The sequence below is a fragment of the Cyanistes caeruleus genome, chromosome Z, assembly GCF_971803275.1.
Source record: "Cyanistes caeruleus chromosome Z, bCyaCae1.hap1.1, whole genome shotgun sequence".
NCBI classification, from domain to species: domain Eukaryota; kingdom Metazoa; phylum Chordata; class Aves; order Passeriformes; family Paridae; genus Cyanistes; species Cyanistes caeruleus.
Window position 1 is genome coordinate 77,687,885 of NC_141732.1, and position 18,428 is coordinate 77,706,312.

At 36.4% G+C, this 18,428-nt stretch overlaps 1 long non-coding RNA gene across 2 annotated transcripts; it reads left to right on the forward strand.

Annotated features, from left to right (window-relative positions):
- Positions 1-1,957: 1,957 nt before the first annotated feature.
- On the forward strand, positions 1,958-14,875 carry LOC111940941 (uncharacterized). 2 transcript variants are annotated; one of them, XR_015280748.1, is made up of 4 exons: positions 1,958-2,162; positions 6,705-6,828; positions 12,082-12,112; positions 14,774-14,875. It is a non-coding gene; the product is annotated as an uncharacterized LOC111940941 (long non-coding RNA). The 2 variants fall into 2 exon arrangements; XR_002869777.2 differs by having other exon boundaries at positions 1,958-2,135; positions 14,774-14,872.
- The last annotated feature ends 3,553 nt before the right edge of the window (positions 14,876-18,428 follow it).

Sequence of the window (18,428 nt, forward strand, 5' to 3'; positions counted from 1 at the left end):
ACACCAAGACTTATCAGTTTAAGTTAGATTTGACCCTAGAGGGCCCTTCCAGTCCATGTCATCATACATTTCTACGTACTTAGGTTTAGCCCAATTTCAAATTATTTTGTAAAGCAAAGTTATTGAATTAAAGCAAACGTGATTTTTCATAATTTGGGAGGATAATTTATTGGAATGTGAATCACCATATTCCTCATTTTCTCAGTTGTCTGTTATCAGATACCAAGAGTTTTGGGGATAAGTACGTATTTGGTTTGACATGTAGGATTACTTTTGGTTTAATCTTTGTTTATTCTGAGGACAATTAGAATGATGCTTGTAATTTTTAATGTATGATCACAGAAGGTGGCTAAAATGTAGGTGGGGCATGTAGGACAGCACTTTCTTGCAGAGCAGAACAAAAAAAAATTAATATTGTCTCCATTCTGCATCTGGATTCTCTAACTAATGCAGAGTGTCTTTTCTTTGTTATAGCTTGCCATTTTCATCAAAATGTGGACAATTAATTTGCTAAGAAACCTCTGTTTTTTAAATTGGGCTGCTATAAAATGCCCAGTTCAAAAGCACTTAGAAAGAAAAGCAATTAGACCTATCTAGCTGCAGTAACAACTAGATAAGAGCTAGCCAAGTTGAGCTAGCTAAGCTGGCTAACAGCTAATAGCTCCTCCTCAGGATACTACATTAAAGAGGTTAATACTCTTCTGCCCCAAAAATTTTGTTTTCTGAGGTTGGAGGGACATTACCCAACTGATACAATGAAAAGAACAAAGAAGACTAAGGCAGAAACTATATGAAGAAACTCATTTTAATACACTCATCAATCACAGACATACTTCATAGCTTGTAATCACAAAATGTTTGAAGTGATTAAACAAATGTCTACATTTCTCAAATTGTCTCTGAAGAAGCACAGGGTGATTGCATTATTTTTCTGCTGGTCACATGCAAACATAACACCAAATAGCTGTGGCATATGGCCCCTACAACTGAAGTTCCATGCTGGTAAGTACAATAATTCATAAAATAGAGGTATCAAAAGTAGGGTTTCTGGTTGCTTTTTTAATCTGCTGTAAATGCAATATTTAATGCAAATACAATATAAGGAAGTTGATTTACCCTTCTTCATTACTGGAATCATAATACAAAGGGAATACAATATTTCTATGAATATCTATTTGTTCAGGTTAGTGAAAATAAAGGTCGATAATTATTTGAACATGGTAATAAAATGAAAAATGAAAGTGTTTTGTAATGGATTATTACATTTTATGACCATACATTTATTTTACATAATTCAAACTGTTTCATCCCTACTGTGTGTAAGGAAAAAAAAAACCCTAATATGTAGGTATTAATTTTAAAATGGAGTCAGGTATAAATAATCAGCTTAATGAAACAACAAAGAAATTTGAATTTTCCTGGGTTTAACAAATTTTTAGTTAAGACAGATTGACTGGACAATTCAATGCAAGTAATGTTTGGTGGGTTTTTGTTAAAAGAAAAAAGAGTTATTTTGCACAGCCTCAGATTCTAACTGATCTTGAATTTCAGCCTCCCTTACTGTAGGTAATCACTAAAAGCAGAGAGTACTAATTCAACATTATTGAATTACACACATGCTATACCAGCAAAAATTATCAAATTTCAGCCTTATACAGAGATTGCTTTTTCCCAGTTTACCAGGCAAAGAAGAATTGTCTCAAGGATAGAAGACTAAGGGTGACTAAGCTTTGAGTCAGACCAGCCCATTCACAGCTTTCCTGAGGTTTCTGAACAGCAGGTTCTACCTCTCCCAGACCATTCCCACCAAGCACAGGGACACCAATTTCTCCCTTCATTATGCACAAAGCAGGGAGGCTCCCATAGCAATTGGGGACTTGTGGTGATAATGGAACTGAGATCCAATAATGGAATGCAACCCCCTGGTGAAGGGAAAATGTCATAGAAACATGGGATACCATGAGTCAGAAAGGTCTTTGTGCCCATCTCCTGGCCCTGCCCAGGACAGCTCTAATAATCCTGCCATGTGCTGAGAGGTTTATCTTTATTCAGCCTGTCAGTCTTGGGCTGTGACACCTTCCCTGAGGAGCAGAACTCTCAGATTTGCAAATACAGACTATGACCTCTCCAAAGGAGTGAGTGGAAGAAAATTGAAAACCAGTGTATGAACTCTAACTAGTAAATAGTTGTTTGAATGGAATAAGGACTCAACTGAGGTTTATTCAATGTTGTAAATCTATTTGGTTTCTTCCTAATAATTTACAGAAAAGCAAATTAAGGAGCATTGGAAATGTCTAGAATTGCACTGTCACTTTTGTTCTAAAAGTATATGACACATATTTATTAATTTTCATGTTTTCAAGTAGCAGGTAAAATAAGTAAGCCTAGACAAAATAATTCAAGGCCAGGTTGGATAGGACATTGAGCAACCTGTTGTCATGGAAGGTGTCCCTACCCATGGCCAGGCATTGGAACTAGATGGTTTTTACTGTTCTTTCCAACCCAAACCATTCTAGGATTCTAGGATTCTATACTTTGTCATTTCTCTAAGCATTACAGAATTATAATATTTAATTTTTCCAGTACCCTTCTCGTTCTTCTCATATTTTACTATCTCCATTAGATTAAATGCTCGTGGATGTTCTTCAGTAGGAAAAGGCTGCTTGAACACAGCAAGCCTTGTGTTTTTGTTATAGTGACATGGTGGTTGTACATAGTTGATGTTTATCCTGTTCCTGGAGGGGTTTCATTGTGTCCTCTAGCAGACAGGAAGGGTCTGGAAATAAGGCTCTGTTTTTACCCTGTGCCTTGTGCTGGAATCCTTATGAGCCATCCTTATGCTGTAAGAATAGAAATGCCATCAGACACAATAAAATAATGAATTGGACTCAAAAAGTAAGACACTTGGTGTCATGTTACCATCAAAATTGAGAACCTAGAGGTTATTTTACTTAATAAATTAATTCCAGAAATCATTATGATGATACCACAAGATTTATTTGGCTAGGATAAAAATACATGCATTGCAAAACTGAGTTATTTCCTAGAATCATAAATTATCTTGAGTTGGAAAGGACATATAAGAATCATCAAGCTGAACTCCCTCTTGTTATATTAACCCTACCTTCATTATTATTATAACCACCCCTTACAGAGAACCAACACATTTCTTGGCACATCTTGGGATAGGAAGTTACCTGACTTCAATTATTCCTACAGTCTTTATTTCTTCATTCTTTTTCCACAAGTGTGAAAGAACAGCTGCTACCTGATAGAATTATTTTAATTGGTTGCATGCCATAAAAATGTTAAAAGCAATTTTAATTTTAACAGTAAATAGGTTTTATTACCAAGTTATACTTTTGCTTATAGCTATAGAATGGCAATGGGTGGTTAAAAGAATATTTGATTCGGCACTATTATTTCTCCTGTATCTACTGTATAATCAATGAAGTGATACTATTTTGCCCTCAGGAACCAAAAAAAAAAAAAAAAAAAGAAAAAAGAAATACTAATGGAAGCAATTAAAATATATGAGTAATACTGACACTTCTTTATTATCTTTCAGGTGCACTCAGAGTTACCCAACACATTAAGTGGTAATGATGCAGATACAGTTATTTTCCAGTTGACATGATTAGTTCTGTGTCCCAGACACATTTATCTTGTGCTTTGAAGCCCTTCACACTAAGTTATTGGATTTGGGAAATAAAGTAAATAGATATATGAAATGACCTCATCCCTAACATTGAAAGACATGGATAAGAATGGCATTTCCATGGTCTACAACACTATGAGTTATTCTTGATTTTCTTGCTGTGTTCTGTAGGCTAAGGAATTTCAGGGAAGGATGGTGTAAAGATCTAGGGTTACAGACAAAGAAGTATTTCACCTTGTTGTCTGACCTTTGTGTGAGGCAGTTTTCTCCATGTTTACACCCTCAAAATGTCCTTGTGTTCACAAGATATTCTCTGTATATTCAAGGAAGATCATTATTGCTTAGTCTCACCTGAGTCTTGTGATGTTGTTGTCTTCACCTGAGCTTGTGTTTTCCAGATCCAATGTTTTTTTCTGTTTTTTGGAGAGGGACTGCATAGTAAGGCATTCCTAGAAATTTAGATGCTGTCTGGAACCTACTGACATCTGGACAGGAACCCTGAAAAATCAGATACATTTCTGTGGTGTATGATAAAAATCCTAAATTCTTTGAGCACAATTTTTTGAGACCATCATTCACTGAAGCACAGAAGAGTCATGACATGATGCAAGTCAAAATATTATTAACAATATTAAAATAAACTGGGAGTCTGTATAGCAATTAAAGGTGACCATGGAACACTATAATAGACTTGACTGAAGAGGGCCTTGACATTCCTTTGCTCTTTATAACTCTAAATTGCTAGATCTGGAATAATTTAGGTTCAAAAGACCTATGAGATGTGGCCAAAGTGTAGGACCTCATATTTGGTCTTGCTGAACTTCAATTTGATTGATTTACTAGAGCCGTGGGCTCCAGCAGGTATCAAAATTCAGGAAATATTTCAACCATTCAGGATAAAAATGTTTGTCCCACTAAATAAAAATTCAACAGCTATGTCAAAGTTATGGCTTAAACTCTATATCCAAGTTTATATTCTTACCTGGAACAGTAGCAAAGTGAGAGACTCTGAATACCAAAATATTGTGTGTACAAGACAGACATGAATGGAAGGCTGATGTAGATTTAGATTAGTTCAATTTCTTTAATCTAAACCAGATTTAGATTAGTTAAATTTCTTCAACCTAAACCATTCTCTGATTCTCTGATTCTATGAAGATTCTATGAGTGATTATTAATTATGGAAAAAAAAATCTGGTATTATTACTCGAGGAAAAAAATTGCTGTTTTTTAAGATGCTTTTTATGATGACACGTAGTGTCTGCACTATTTTCTGTGCAGATGATATACTTGCCCTAGTGAAAAATGGTGTTTCCTTTCCAAAAGGTGACTGGGTTTCATTAATACATGTTGTGATTCTGTGTGCTGGGAGTCATTAAGGGTCCCCACCTGTTAAAGGCAGGAACAGGGTAACAGCATAGCTTCATCTCATTTAAGCGTTGTTCTGTGCATTGTGAATATGACTGCTTTTATACACCAGATAACTGCCTGTATTTCTGAGCATGCAGCAACTATCATCATGTAATTTATCTTATCCACCTCATTATTATTATTTCTGGCACCTGAATAAAAGGTGTTTTTATTGCTCTCAAATATTTACTTTGTTAGACTGATTGGTCTACAAGCCCAACAGTTTACTCTCTGATCATGCTGAAACTCTGACCCTCCCTCTGTGCCTCCCATGGGATCAGGCAATCAATAAAGAAGTATAAGGTTTTGCTTATTTATTTTAGTGCCTAAGTACTGCATTGCATGGCAACTATTGCCCAGCAATTGGAGTTGGACAAAGGAGCTGTACACTTCCTATTTTAAAAAAGTTCAAAAGAAAACTTCCTCCCAATGGTGTCATCCATATACTTGATTTATGAAAAGAATGATAATGTTGGTTTAATGAAATTACACAGAGGAAGTGGTTTATTTAGTCCATAAAATGAATATTTTTTTTTTTAAGCAGAATGACCAGTTAAACCTGCAGAGATGAAAAATTCGAAATTTTTCAGACAGCTGACCAGATGGATATAGATGTCACTTCTTGGAAAACAGGACATTGACTGTAACCATTACTAACTTGAAAATTAAACAGAGAGTTTCTAAGAGCAGAAGAGATTAAAAAATGAAATTAATGTAATTTTTTAATTAAGAGCAATAAGATTCAAAAACTATCTGTTTGTTGCTTTTTGAATGCAATATCCAGAGCTTTGAGCTCAGAAATACTTGGGGATTTCCCAAGCTGCACCTTCAGCTAAAACACATTTTCCTTTTTGAACTTTTTTCCTAAGGAAAAAATTAATTTAATCCAATAAGTGACTTATGTAAAGTCTCAGAAGGTACAAAAGAAACTAGGATGCTTTTTGGGCATACATGAAAAACACAGTACAATTATCCACGTTTCTCACTGGCACCAGAACCTGTCTCACTCTAGTCCCTGATCATGTTTGGAATTCTCCAAAAGAGTGGTTATTGAAACACAGCAAAATTTTGCAAGGTAATATGTTAATTGTTAACTGATGTGCATGGCTAAGGTTAGTGCTCAAGCCATCATTGAGTTCTACCCTCTTCTTTGACCTAATTGAGAATTTGAGAATTCTCTGGAGCAAACACAACAATGAACCCAAACACCAAGCAAAAAAACCCAGATCAAACCCCTAGGTGCTTTAAGTTCTGAGGCTGAGTTAAGGAAATATTCTTTCTTTTTATATTTTTTTAATATTATTTTTACCTTAGCAGCTTCTGAATAGGAAATGTGAGGATAAAAAGTGAGGATCTCTCATCACTCAGAATCCTTCAAGCTTCATTCAGGCTCCTACTTCTTACATGGATGTCTTATTCCATTTTTCAATTCACAAACCATTTTGAACCTTCTCAGCTATTAGTGGAGCTGTCCAGTCAAACATCTTAGGCAAGATTTATGCAAAGTGTCAATTTTTGTGCAGTTGTTATAGCTGGCAAATAAAGATGAGATTGCCTGTAATTGAAAAGGATGGCTAGGATTCTTAAAAAGCAAGACCATAAATGTCAGTAAGCTGTGCTTTTTTTTCCTTTTCAGATGTTGTTTTGCTGACATTTAAGCCCTATGGTTTGCCATGAGAGGATTCACCTGACTGAGCATAGACCTCTGTGTTGTAAATGTTTATGTTTGAGCTAGTCACCTTAGCTAATTACAGATGAAGGTGAGAAATAAGGACCTCTAGAAGTCATTCAGTGTTTCACCCCTAAGCTTATCCCTTGTTTCCTTTGGATCTTCCCGTTTTCCTATATCTTTTTTCCTTTTAGCTCAAAGTCAGTGTCACACTTCACACGATTGACGGAAAAATGATCTTATTTCTCAAGGGAAGAGGAGGGGAAGGATGGAGAAAAGTAAACACATACAGGGGGATGAGAAAGGGAGACAGAACATTTTCTATCAGCTTCTTATGTTTTCCTCCCTTTGATGGGCATGAATATCTATTTTCTCCAAATTATTGTCAGTCAAGAGAACAGTTTATATCTGAGGAATTACTGTTTCCTCTCATACTAATTTTTGGAAATATGTAAAATTGTGTAGAGTCTCACTTTTTTTGCCATCATTTTATCTCTTCTCTTTATATCTGATCTTTGTTCTTATGTGTTTATCACATGTGAGTACACCATGGCTCACATGCCAGTTTACAAAAGCTGGGGAAACTCCAGACACCAGAGAGCTGTTTTAGTCCAAAGGCTGAACAAAGGCAGTGGGTACAATTCCATTTCTCCCTGACAACGCTGTTGTGGCAAATTTCAGGAGAATTTTCTTCAGTAGCCTGGAGAACTGGAATTGATGGCTGCTGACTCAGGTGTAGGTTTAGGAAATTCCTTACTTAACAGTAGCTGTCATAAATTGTTACCTCCTTGTCCAAAATTAACAACAGTCTGGGGTTCTGCAACAGGACTGAGAAGTGAAGAAAAGCAAGATTTTTTCATCTTTGCTTTGTTTCTGCATGTGACTTCCCACAAATAAAGAATGACTTTAAGAACAGGGAAAATATTCTCTGGTTTATTACAGAGCAGGTACTTGCAGAGCGTTGTGAGAGGGTGTTCTCAGAGCTGTGCAAGGATGGGCACCCTCTTAGCTTCCAAAAGGCAAAGAGCTGGAGAGAGCTGTAATTCTCCATTCTTGTTTCCAAGTCCTTTCAACATAGCTGTAATGTTTCTATTAAATTTCTGCACAAATATGGAACACGTATAGGATGCTGCAGGAACTGTTTAGTATTGTTGGAAGCAATTTTTCCCACCAGGTGAATTTAGGACTTTCATTCAGCTCACTTTTCTTTCTAAGCCCAAAGTTCTCAGCAAGTAGAACCCGACCCTAGCTCCCAAAACCCATCCAGCTGAGCATCTCTTACATGGGCCAACTCTCAGTTTCTCAAATTTCCATTATTTGTGTCAGGCAAATGGACAAATCCAAAACTAAACTGATTTAAAACTTTGTGTGCCACCACCTTCCAAATTTAATGATTTTTTTTTCATTTAATTTCATTATTTTTCTCATCCTTTTGTGATATATTAATATATTGCTTAGGAATTTTAGCTTGTTTTTATGTGGTGTTAAAATCTAAAATGAAATGCCAAGTTATCTATTGGTAGAAAAAAAATAATTCAAATAAATTGTGACAATAGATAAAAAAAAGTAAATAAATATTCATGAGCATTTTAAAATTTGAATTTACAAGAAATAAATATAGTAAATTGCTTTGGGGGAAATATGCAAATACTAAGGAAACAATTATTAATGCTCTGGTTATACATTCCCAATTTTGTGATTCATTGTTTAAAAAGCTGCACTGAGCTCCTATTGCTCATGCATAATAAAATCCCACATTTTAGAGCATCTGGATTTTAGTTTTTGAGGAAAAAGAAAACCCAACTCACATTAGCAATTATGGAGAAATGTGGAAGCAATCCACACATATCTGCTTAAAATCGGATTGGGAAATAAACTTGATGGTTATTTCTAACCCATCTGTTTTCCATAATTGTACAATAATATATGCACTTGGGGCCTGCAGGAATCCCCCTGGGAGCACTTGATCTGCCTCAGATGACCAGCCACAGCCCACACTCACCGTGCAGCACAGTGTGATGGAGTACAAGCGCTGTCCCTCTTCTTGGAGTCTGGGATGCAGAGTGTGTGCCCTCGTTTCTGGTGCTTGACTCTGGGATCCAGAAAAACACTGAATTTCGTGTAACGTGAAATTCATGAGCATGTTTTCATGCTGATCCATGAAAACAACTGTTAAAGTTAGGTAGAAAAACCTCAAAGTGTAAGTGTGTAGATTAGAGAGTTTTCTTAAGTCACTGGGTGAAAACGTTAGTTTAGAGAACAGAAGACAAGATGGAGGATTTTGTGTTGTCTCTTGTCTTTCTTTCTTTCTTCTTCATGTTCTTCTCCTAGAGGTTTTTGTGTAATAGTAGGTGATTGGGCAGAAAATGCCACAGTGCAGTACACAGGTGTTGGGTCATTGGATCATTAAGGAAAATAATATCCGTGTCTATTGTTAATTGGGTAAGAATAAGTATAAAGATAAAAGAACTGCGTTATTCGAGGCCATTTTGTGCTTTCAAGCACAGGGTGAGCCACAAGGCCTTGTTGTACCATCAGAAGAAAGAAATGTGTCAGATTATAGTGATTTAGACTTGTGCAGCCAGTCTGGAGAGACCTGCCAAGTTTTGTGATGACCTTCTAATAACCACAAGCAACAAGATTCTAATGAGCTTGGGAGTTTTCTTCAAAACTAAAGAACTAAGATAAGCAGAGCTCCCTATGAGGGAGGATCCCATAAAGGAATTCAGTCCAAAAGAGACTGAGAGAACCAGGAAGAGAAAGAAAAATAGAGAAGAGATGCAGCAGAGTCAGAGAAAGAGGAAAAGGATTATTTAGAGAAAAGTTACACTTCTGACTAAGGGAAAATTGGGCTTCTCACATCTTTGGGTGGAAGGATAAAAGCTCTCAAAGCTGTGGGTGTGATAAGGCAGAAGCTCCAAGGCAACAGAGCTCTTGTGCCACATGAAAGAGCAGGGTGAAGTCTAGGTTCTAATTAAGAGTTGCATTGCTCCTTGTGTCTCTCTCCTCAGTCTCATTTATTAGCAGAAGCTGATACACAGATAGTTTCTTTATTTTGTCCTATAAAAATGTTTGTATGGGTTTTTGTGACATAATACTGAATACATACAAATAAACCACATCAGTAGGGTGTGTAGTCTAGAGAAGATGTGGTAAATAAATGTTAAAATGAATGTGTGTGCCTCTGAAAGAGAGAGAAAAGCCCCTTTCATAGTTGGGTTCTTAGAGTAAATGTTGTCTGGAGAGGTTGTGGACTCTGAATCTCTGGAATTTCTCAAGACCAGGTTATATGGGGCTCTGAGTGCTGACCTTGTGGCTCTTACCCTACCCATGACAGAAGGGTTGAAATTAGATGGTCTTTAACATCTCTTCCCACACAAACCATTCCATGATTCTATCTTGTGAAATGAGAGGAGAAATAAATTATGGTGTTTCTCATAAATATGGAATTGTCTCTGAATAATTATCTTGAGCAGGGAGGAAATCCAAGAGGCATGTTTATGGCACTGCTTCATGCTTATATTCATATATGCTACTCTTAAGAAATATTGCAGGCCTATTTATTCTCTACTTGTCTGTAGCATCTGAGAAATACACTCAAAGGTGTCAGTGGATGTGCACAATCAAAACAGAGTTGTTAGAAGAAAATAAATATCCAAACACTGTTCCACAGCTTGCTTTGTGACTAGTGATCAGCTCCCTGCCGTCAGCTTCACTGCAGGAACAGCTTTTCACCTGGGCAAGAGTGGAAATTTTGGTGCCTTCCAGAGACTCCTATTTCTGAAAAAAAAAAATAGTATGGTGTTGTAATTATAATATTGTAATTATAGTGTTGTAAGTATAGGTCTGTATGCTTTCAAATAGCAGACTTGAAGACATGTATTTTTAGGGGTAGTTGATTATTGTGTTAATAAAGTTTGGAGTGATTTAACTTTATAAATCAGTACAGTGGTTTCTTGAAGATATTTTTTCAAGGTTTTTTGATAACCTGTGAAGTTCAGTGCTACAAAATCAACATAGGGTTTGATTTTTGGCAATAAATTTTTCATTTAACAGTGTAGCTAGGGGAAACAATTGTTTAGTTATCATAGAATTGTAGAATCACAGACTGGTTTATCTTGAAAGGGGCCTTAAAGGTGACCTAGTTCCAACCCCTCTGCCAGGGACAGGGACATATTTGATAGCAGCACACAGGCAAAATAATTTGAGAAACAACAAATCACTCCCAGAGCATATATATGTCCTGATTTTGATATTGAGTAGTAAATATACACTTGTGCCAATCTTTAAGACTTAAGAGCAAAATGACACCAAATTCTCTGCAGTTTTTAATCTCCATAAACCCTTGCATAAGATTTATCTGAATAATTCCTATCTACAGACTATCTCAAAAAACCCCAAAACATCTTTACTGCATAGTCACAATGGTTTGGGTTTTTTTTTCTTTATTTTGGGTCCTTTCATGACATTTAGCCAGTCCTGCAATAATGACACAGGATGGAAATTCACGTGCAGATGGAGTCTAGAGCCACCTGTCCAAAGCAAGGCTTTTGACACCAGCAGCTAGCAGTCATTAAACACAAAGTGAACTCCCTGTAGATGTTACACACATTTTGTAAGGCCAGGATTTGATGCAGCATGTTTTCAAGGCAGTCTCTTTTTCATACAGTGAAGTCTAATGTGAGTTGTCACATTACATCCAGCAATCTAAGTGACTTGCAAATGTATTTTATTGTGGAAAGAAAAATGCTGGGATTTTTTTTTGTTTGTTTTTTGTTGTTTTGGTTTGTTGGTTTATTTTGGGGTTTCTTAATGTTTAAGGTATGCAGTTTGGCTTTGCTTTATAATGAATGATGTCTTGGAAAACCTGTGCTAAGTTGATGTGGTGATGGATGGCCAAGCCATACAATACAACCAGAGTGAAATGATGTTTCATCACACCTCTATCCTCATGCAAAACCACATTTTGAGAGTTTGCTGTGACAGCTCACACTTCATTTATTGTAATATTTATATTACAATGCTGAAGTGATTGTTATTAGAAATGCCATTTTTTCCAACAAAAGATGATCACCACAACTTTTTTGACCAGAGTCTATGAGAAATTTAAAGTACCAAGTTTAAATGAAGACATTTATTTAAAAGTAGAAAGTTTCTTGTGATAACCCATAGAATCTGTTTCACTGTGAGAAATGGCTGGTGAGAAGGCATTTGTGAAAGTGCATTCCAAGTATACCAGTAAAGCATGGAGATGTTTTTAAAAATCTCACTCTGCTGGTCTGAAAGCTATTAGAAAGTTCAAAGAGATATTAAAACATGACTGTACTCACATCTGTGATTTCAGGACAGAAAGAAGAGGACGTACCAAGTATGTGGTAGGTTTGTTGTGAAGCCAGCTGGACCTGTTTGCCCACCAGACATTAAAAGTGCAGAAAACAGAGTGAAGATTGATGCTGAAGGTGCAGGTGTTGCACAGACACTCATGAAAAGTCTTTTTAAAAAAATCTAATTAATTTAATTAAATTTAACTAAATCATTAATTTAGTTAAAATAGTTTGGTAAGTTAACTAAATAGTTTATTTAATTAAATTATTAATTTAACTAAATTAATTTATTGGGATGTTAGCACAGAGCAGTGTTGAATTGAGATATCCAGTCTTTCTAATGGGATGGTCAATCCCATTCCAGACAGCAGCAGCACCAGCAGCTGTTTTATCTGGTTTTATCTGGCTCAGGTGTTACACTTTTTCCTAGCCTCACATTTGTTCAACTGGAAATCAATGATCCATCTCCCAGTTTTGCTGTTTACAAACACTCTCATTCTGGATTTTGTAGTTTAAGAATCACAGAGCTGCAGGATGGTTTGGGTTGGAAAGGACCCTAAAGTTGACGCAGTTCCACCCCTGCCATGGACAGGGACACTTTCTACTATCCAAGGTTGCTCCACCCTGGCTTTGGACACTTCCAGGGATGGAGCAGCCCCAGCTGCTTTGGGGAACCTGTGCCAGGGCCTGCCCACCCTCACAGGGAAGAAACTGTGAGGAAGGAAGTACCTGGGACCTATTAGAACCTCTTAGAGAGTGGACGAAGCAGCATCTTCCCTTTCTGGTGCTCCCATACTGATGTTCAAGGACTGCAAACAGAGCTGGACCCAAATATGTAACATCCACAAGAGAATTGGTGGATTCTATTAGCTGAGCTACAGAAGGAACAGCAGTTCCTTCTATTCATATAAAAACGTGGAGATTTTTAGGTAAACTTCAGGAATTTCAGATCAGATCTGAATAAGATGTTTCTGTGCTCGATATCTCACTCAGGAGATGTTTTAAGCTCTCTGAGCTCTACAGTTACCTCTTGGAGGACTGAAGAGGTCAAAAGGGATAAAAGGGATTAAGATTCCCCCCTTACAATGAAAGACAGTCACAGAAGAATATTTTTATAAATTATTTCAAACCTTGCAAACAGACAGCAAGGACATACTTAAAGAATTTTCACACAGATTTCTAGGCAATGTAAGCCAAAGAGTGCTGAATGTTTTTTATCTGCTCAAAATTTATATTCAGAGTAGGTTCTGTACAAGCATAGAAATATTCTGATTACTTTGGTTCCTTTAGAAAAATTACAAGGAAGTGAATTTATACTTCTAAATTCATTTAAATGTTTTAATATGCTGCTATTTTTGCCCTTGGATAGAAGTGGTTGCAAAAAAATTATGGTTTTAGACAACTTCCTTTACCCTAGTTAGAAATTATAATATCTGATATTTCAGAACATTTTCAGTTGCTGGAGTGAATCTTACTTTGGTTTTAATACATTTAATACATTATTTAATAAAATTAAATAAAATTTTATAATGATAACACTTTTAATAAAATTAAATGACATATACATACCAGTTGTAAAACCCAAATTTGTTTATGTATTTTTCTGATTCATTTTAACTCCAACAATTATTTTGGCTGCCTTAGTCTATTTTTCAGAAATATATGTGACAATATGAGCTAACCAACTAATCTGCATAAGCAATTCTATTTACTCAAGAGTGCTGAATTTAAAATTCTATATGATCAGCTGGGATCAAAACAAAGGAGGCTTTCAAGCTCTTGTTGATACTTGTTTAAATTTACCTAAGATTTGAACCAGTCCAGAACTTTCAGTAGGGAATTTCTTAATATCACTGGCTCCCATTTACATTGATTCTGTACTGCTGAATAATGTAAAATGCAGAAAAAGATTTAGGAGAGAAATCTGAACACAAGATTACTTTTCCTGCCATGAGAGCTTTAAGATGAAGTTATCTCTGGTCTCCCCAATTGCGAACTGGCAGTTTCCAAAGTAAGGCTTATGAAAAAAGAGTCTTCAAAGAAACATTTTCCCTGAGATTAACATATTATCTGTGGAGAATAGAGGAAAACCTGAAATTACACCCATAACATGCATTCTGTATACTTTATCTCACCAAAAAACCAAACAAACAAACAGAAAAAACAAACCAAAAAAGCAATAAAAAAACCACAAACACATAAAACCCCAAAACATCAACAACTAAAAAAACACACAAAAAAATAAACAAAACCAAAGAACAGACAAACCAAAACCAACCAACAAACAAATTAACCCAAAGAAACAAACAAAACTCCCAAAAACACAACATCCCCCCACCAAAAAAAGAAAAAAAGTATTGGGAAAACACAGTTTTCCTTCACCTTTCAAGAACAACTCTTCTCAATGGTGTAAGAGCAATAACATACATTCCTGTTTTAACTCTGGAGACTTCTTTGTTTATGAAATGATCTGTTGTCATCTGTTGTTGCAAAAGAAAATCATCTCAGGTTTGGTTAATCTCTACCTGTCCCTGCTTGCTGTGGGGTGGGAGCTGCTCCAGAGTGATGTGGGCACTGCTGAGACATCAGACATGCACTGCAGACCCCACAGGGACCTTTCACAGGGGATTTCAGGCTCCCCTCTGGGAATGAGGGAGCTGTGACTGTCTGCCTTTAGATGAAGTGTCAATAATGTGCCCTATTTTTGAACAGGTCCCTGGAGCTCCTGGTGCATCACGTAAGAGAGTCGGCTGGAGGGTAACCTGATAAGCCATCCTGCATATCCCTTGTAATTGGGATGTAAGATAATAAAAGTCTGTGTATGACAACTAATTAGAAAATTCCCTTGCTGGAAAGACTATCTCTTCATGTTCAGCATACCCATGCTTTGCTCAAATTGGGTACCTTTTTGCTCTCCAAGATTAAAAAACAACCTGTTACTTTGACAGTCGTAAAGTTTGAGAAAAAACTGATTTATCACCTACTGGCTTGTGATTTCTGAGGCTGTGTGTGAAACCATCCAGCACATCTAAACAAACTGAGCTCTTGGCTGAGCAAGGGAACACGTGGTCTGTGTAACTGCATCTCAGCATGAAGTTTGGGATGTGCTATGAAGTGCACCATTATCCAAAACAAACAGCTGGCTCCATTAGGAGTTAAGAAAGGGAACTGATAACAAGCCTGTTCTCCCTAGGATAATAAACATCTATTGACTTTGCAGGTAATAATTCAGAAAAGCTAAATGGATTCTTGCTATTCACTCCAGACTTGTTTAATGGTAACAACTGAAGATTAGTTTCTACTCCAAATTACTGCTAATTGAATCTTGCTCTCTGTGTTTGTTTCTAGCTTTATCTGACTCTTCAGGCTTATCTGCAGTTCTGTAAATGTTTTGTGTTAATTCCAAAACACTGGCAATAAAATTCATTGTGCTTCCCACATCCTTTTCCATTACTCATGTGTACTCCATTCCTTATTCACTGATACTTCAAAGAAAATGACATGGAAATATCAGCATTTCTGACACACAAACAACTGAGACAGATGGAGTTCTAATTTGAAGTCAAATGCCTGATGCAAAGACACACATTCCCAGCAGTTAGTCCTGATGCAAGCACAGAATAAAATCTAATATTTCAGTTCACAGACATGCAGAGCCAGCGCAAAAGTAGCAGTGTCCTGTCTCAAATAATGAACAGAAGAACTGTATTTCTTCACCAGGCTCAAATGACATGTGAGACAAACCAGCCAGCTCTAGATTGAATGGGAGAGGAAAAAAAATACATCCTTTGGGTCTTCTTGATAATCTACAACTGTTGCAGACTGGCATATAACTCACTTAAGTCTTAACACGACTCCTAATGCTGTCCATAACCAAAGATATCACATAAACACAACAGTCACTGTAGTCACTTCTTACACTTAAAAATTAGGATTCCAAATATCCCAAATCAGACTTTAAGTTCCTCATTACAGAACTTGCCTGTGTATGCATTTGACTTAGCATTTTGAATGTTTTTCAGGCTGCTCTGTTACATCAGTAACTTCCAGTATGGAGCACAATGCAGTAATTTTCTTCCATTTGATGCAAGAAATTTAACTTATCATGCCTTACTAAAACACAGTGCAGAGAAATGATGTAATCCATTGCCCTAGAATTCATGTCATACTCACTGAAAGCTTTCAGCATTGTAGATGTGCAGGCTTTCATTATAAATTTAGGTCATGTTACTCACGCCTCCTGCTCATCTCCTCAGCTCATCTTTGTGCAGAATATGCTTAAGTGCATTACAGTATTTCTCTGTCTGGAATTTGATTTCATTGATGGAGTCTGATCCTTGGCCTGCAGTTGCATCTTTCTGCAGGATCAGAATGATGGAGAGAAAATGACAGATTAAACAATTTAAAACCATGAAATTTAACCCATTCATTGAGTCTAGAAATTTTTGTTGTTCTTATTATCTTCAGGTGCCCTTCATGCTTGGAGTGACAGTTTATTAGTGAGCCATGAGGATGCAGGAGAAGAGAAAGGGTTCAGAAAATATTCTAGTAATCTAGGTGTAAAACTGTAATATCAACTTGACCATTCTGACTCTGCAATGACAGATGATAAACTTCTCTCTTGTCTCCCATCCAAATGAATTAATGAAGAAAACAGGGAAAAATTCTAGTTCTTTCACAGCCAACAACCAGTGGACATATTTCATTGTTGATGGGGCAGATGGATGCTTTACTTGCACCACATCTTTAAGCCAACTGGTTGTAATGAGGGAATCTGGCATTTGCCAAATTTGTCTGGTAGTCTCATTTTTAGGAATGATTAGTCCCAATGCTTGCAGAAAGACATTTTTGCAGAATGGGAGAGCATCCCATGCTTAATCAAAATATGGCAATAGTGACAGCATGTTAGACGAATAAAAAAAAATATCTTGTCAAGGCCTTGGTAACTGTCAATAATTTCAGATAAAATGACTGTGATGCACTGAGCAGAGCAAACAACATTTATCAGCTTTTAATTGGTAGCCTCCCATTAGTTTATTAATTTCCAGCAGTGTGCACTGTCTTAATTCAGATGGAGAAGCAAAGAAAGTGGGTAAAATAACCAGATTACTGTATGATGCAATGCTCCTACAGGTACAGACACTGTGCTTTTTCCCTGCCACTGGCTTTGTCCTTGAAGCTTAAATTCAATTAAACAGACCTTCAAAGGAAAAATCTTGAGGGCAAAGGAAGGCAAAGTCTGCAAAATGACCTTTTAAGAGATGAGGAGATTTCTACTATCTTCTATCAGGAAATACCCAAGGTTGAATTAACGTCTGGCTCAGTTCAGAAAGCTAAATCCCTCCACAGTTGTGTGGTTTTCCTGAACAGATTGTCCAGGCTCGTGCTGCTAGAGACAAGAAAGAGGTAAGAAAAGTCAGTCCTTAGAGTCTTGCTATTCTCTGCTCACTGCAATAGAAGCCAAAATGATGCCTTTGAAATAAATATTTCACTTTCAATCACTAAAGAAGAGATGGTTCCTAATAGTGTAAATTCCGTCATGTGAAGAAAATTTGAACTCTGTTTATCTAGGGTGGGGTTTCCCTTGGACAAAAAATGACAAAATCTCATAGCTGAAAGCAGATGTTGAGTGTATGTCAAGCACATAGAGCAAGAGTTGTCACAGCTTCTATACTTTGTAGCAAAACATGGATGTCAGAACATATTCTTAAGCAAAAAGTTATTGAAATATTGTATTCCTATTAAATGTCCAAGGGAATTTTAAATTGTATTTCACTGTATTGGGAAAAAAAAAGGAAGACAGGACTTCAGGACTTGTTCCATCAGAGCTTCTGACCTATTTCTGTATTGACAGAACTGGCACCCTAAACTGTCTTGCTGAAAATATCCCAGACAACTCCAATGTCAGGAAAAAGCAGAATAATTTCAAGATTAGATTAGATTAGATTAGATTAGATTAGATTAGATTAGTTTAGATTAGAGCAAAAATATTTAACAAAGAACAGACAAAATCAGAACAAAAATCTGAAGGTGATTGATTATCTTCACATTAAAATGGTCTCAGCCAAAAGTCAGTTACAGGTTCCAATGCTCATTGTCCAGAATGAAATCCTGGGCCCTGTGATTTTATCAGAGGTCATATACTGAATTTTGAGAACTGAGTAAATGAGTTTGTATAAAGTTCATATTATTTAATGAAACTTTAAGTCATTCTGTGTGGTGTTTTTCTAGCTTGTTTGAAAATACTTTTTCATTTACAATGAAAATTACATCTTTAATTTTATATGTAAATCTCTCTATTTACATATGTAAAGGTTTCTGTATTGCAGAAATAATTATACAACATGATTGCAAAGTTTGTTTTACT